This window comes from Camellia sinensis, unplaced genomic scaffold, assembly GCF_055761805.1.
Source record: "Camellia sinensis isolate YWXY unplaced genomic scaffold, ASM5576180v1 Unanchor10, whole genome shotgun sequence".
NCBI lineage: Eukaryota > Viridiplantae > Streptophyta > Magnoliopsida > Ericales > Theaceae > Camellia > Camellia sinensis.
Window position 1 is genome coordinate 159,787 of NW_028128988.1, and position 3,432 is coordinate 163,218.

General features: G+C 35.4%; 1 pseudogene across 1 annotated transcript; it reads left to right on the forward strand.

Moving 5' to 3' along the window:
• The first annotated feature begins 229 nt into the window (after nt 1–229).
• On the forward strand, nt 230–1,813 carry LOC145814465 (akuammiline synthase 1-like; annotated as a pseudogene). Its single transcript, XR_014357827.1, has 2 exons — nt 230–1,484; nt 1,516–1,813. The product of XR_014357827.1 is annotated as an akuammiline synthase 1-like (transcript).
• The last annotated feature ends 1,619 nt before the right edge of the window (nt 1,814–3,432 follow it).

The window sequence follows — 3,432 nt, forward strand, 5'->3', positions numbered from 1 at the left end:
TCATGATCATTTTCATAAAAAAAATTTTATAATCTCCAACTTTTCTCATATTATATAGCCATATAATATTATTATTTTTTGCTTTCTAAATAAAAAAAATAAACAAGAAATTAAAGTCATGATTCACGTGCAATGCATCTACCTAATCTACACAAGCACCGCGAACCATTCCCACGTGCAAGTTTTTGTCTATATATTCTTTAATTCTTTTACTTATTTAGTTGGAGGATTTGAGAAGGAATTTGGAAAATAAAAAGAAAAAGTTTGGTAAAATGTGAATAAAATATACCTATATTTCACCTAATTTCACACACATTTTTCTTTTTTCTTTCTAAATTTCTTCCCAAATTCTCCAACCAAACACAACCTTTATAGAAACAAAACTTCAAAACCCAATTAAGTAGAAGAAAAGATTAGAGGTGACCAAAACCATGGAGGAGATTAAGGTTGAGATCATTGCTAGAGAAACCATCAAGCCATCTTCTCCCACTCCTCATCACCTCAGAAACTACAACCTCTCACTCAGAGATCAGCACGCTACATTTCATTACATATCAGTGGCTTTCTACTACTCTACTCCCACTACTATTGGTGGTGGTGAATCTGAAGAGATGGTCGGTCTAATATCGGAACGCTTGAAGGTTTCCCTCTCTGAAACCCTCACTCGCTTCTACCCACTTGCTGGAAGATTGAGAGACAATCTCTTAGTCGATTGCAACGATGATGGTGTTGATTTTGTTGAAGCTCGAGTCATTAACAACTTCCATCTTTCAAACTTTCTTGATGAACCCAAACTTAAAGTCATCGATCATTTGGCTCCACCCGAACCAACAGATTACTACAAGTCCCCTCTTTTACTCGTTCAAGTCAACCTTTTTCCATGCAACGGAGTTGTCGTTACTGTGAGAATGTCGCACAAATTTGCTGATGGATTCTCCTTTGGCATATTTATAAAGGGTTGGTCAGACATCGCTCTTGGATCTCCTGACACCATAGTCCCAGATTTTAATGCTGCCTCCTCTCGCTTCCCTCCAAGAGACGGTATCCCTATAATTTCTCTTACCTTCAAGGACATAACCCAAAAGGTTGTTAAAAAGAGGTTTGTCTTCGATGCCTTAAAAATCGCTTCCCTCAAGGCCAAAACAGCCAGCGAGTGCGAGAGCGAACAGAAACCCACACGCGTCGAGGTTATTACAGCACTTGTTTGGAAATGCGCAGTGGCTGCATCAAGGTCAAGATTTGGGGGGTCTCCAAGGCCTTATGCATTGATGGGAGGCGTGAATATACGGTCAAGGCTTGTGCCACCCATGCCAAAATACTCATTTGGGAATACAGTGGGAATGTTGTGGGCAATGCTTGACAACGATGATCACGACTACGAGAGTCAAGCAACAAACCTGGCCAACTTGGTGTCTCAGTTGAGGAAAGGGTCTCAAGAGTCAAACGATAACAATAAGAAAAAAAAGATTGCAATCTTTGAGGCAGGTTAAGGGAGATGATATGGAGATGTATACGCATAGCAGTTGGTGAGGTTTCCGGTGTATGAAATTGATTTTGGATGGGGGAAGCCGACATGGGTGAGTCCAATTGTTGAGGGTGGCCCAGTTGGAATTGCACTACTGGATGCAAGAGATGGTGAAGGAGTTGAGATTTGGGTGAATCTGTTTGAAGAGGACATGGCGTTATTTGAAGCTGATCAAGAGTTGTTGGCTTATGCCTCACCCAACCCAAGTGCTCTGTTAAACAACAAGTCTATTGTATTACTTTTTATATAATTTATATTTAATGTTATATTAATAGTGCTTTTATATTATCTTTATTGCACTATTTCGGCTGTGAGTATCTTATTGAAGACGAACGTTAACAGTGAGATCTATTATATCCGAGGGCAAATTACAAATACCCCTTTCCAAATTTGATGAAAATATAGATTCTTCTCTAAAGTTTGAGAAATTATAGCATACTCCTTGAAGTTTATATTTTCATAACAAATTACTTTCTAAGGTTTTTATTTTCATACAGATTCCCTCCTAATTTTTCCTAATTTGTTATGAAAATTTGACCCTCAAGAGGACAATTTGTAATTTCTCAAACCTCGGGGAGAAATCTGTATTTTTACCAAACCTCGAGGGGGTGTTTGTAATTTGCCCTATATACTAATAATGTATTCATACATAAAATAGTACTACATAATAATTAAAGTCTTGAAGTCTCTAGATTATGGTATTATTAGTCCATTTTATTTCTTTCTATTTATATATATATATATATATATTTCTAAGTCTATATTTTAAGATGAGCATAAAAGTTTTGGAGTCTTGTAGATATCGTGTGATGGTTCATTGATCTTCTATTTATTTTAAAAATAAGACTATCGTGGATGATGTGATCATGGATGTGTTAATCTATAACAATAATATTCATAGAACATTTAGCACAATTATTATAATAATAATGACTATAAACAATAATTTATATAGACAAAAACAAGAGTATAAGAAACATGGATGTGTTTGGATTGTGTTTTGAGATAAATTTTCAAAAAAAAAAAGATTTGGAGAGAGAGTTTAGAATTTATTTTTTGATTTGTTTGGTTTTATATTTTGAAAATAGTTTTGGAATTTCAGAGTTGTAGTTGAGTAGATATGTGTGAGAGATAAAAAGCGATTGACAATGAAAGAGACAGAGAAAAAGTGATGAATTGATATGTAATAGAGATAAAAGTAATTTTGAATTTTTTTTGAGAAAATTTGTAATCAAACTTGTTTTTGAAAATTTTCTTTCAAAAACATGTTTCAAAACACAAACCAAACACACCCTATAAGTTTTAGATTTTGGGAGTCGTGTTGTCACTATCCTAAACTTATTTTGCCTCCTCTCGTGAAGGTACAATTAGAGTAAAGCAGTTCTAAAATAAAATTCATGTGACTCACGGCATCCCTCGACAATGTTTATGATCACATGAGGCTTCAACCATGTCACAAACCACAATTGTCCAAAATATCAATATAAATGATAGAGAACTCTCTCTAAAACTTCTCATTTTTTAAATTACATTTTCGGCTCCTTTACTACTTTTGTGTATTCTCAAAACCTATATTCCCTCGTAGATATGGCAAACTATATATATTTATATAGAAGAATAGGTATAGATATAATTAACTATCAATAAAACTCTTGTTCAAGGGAGTGAGACTTGAGTGACTCTATGGCGGACCAACATGGAAGAATGATTGAAGGTGGAGGATGGCAACCAGTGGTACGTCGGCATGGCGGACGGCGTGAGTGGAACAGTAAGTCAGGTACAAATATACATTCTATTTTTGTGGATAATCTTCCAGAATCCATGGGGACCAGAGGGCTATACAACATTTTCTCTAATTATGGGATAGTCATGGACGTTTTCATCCCAAATAAGAGACGCAAGATGAC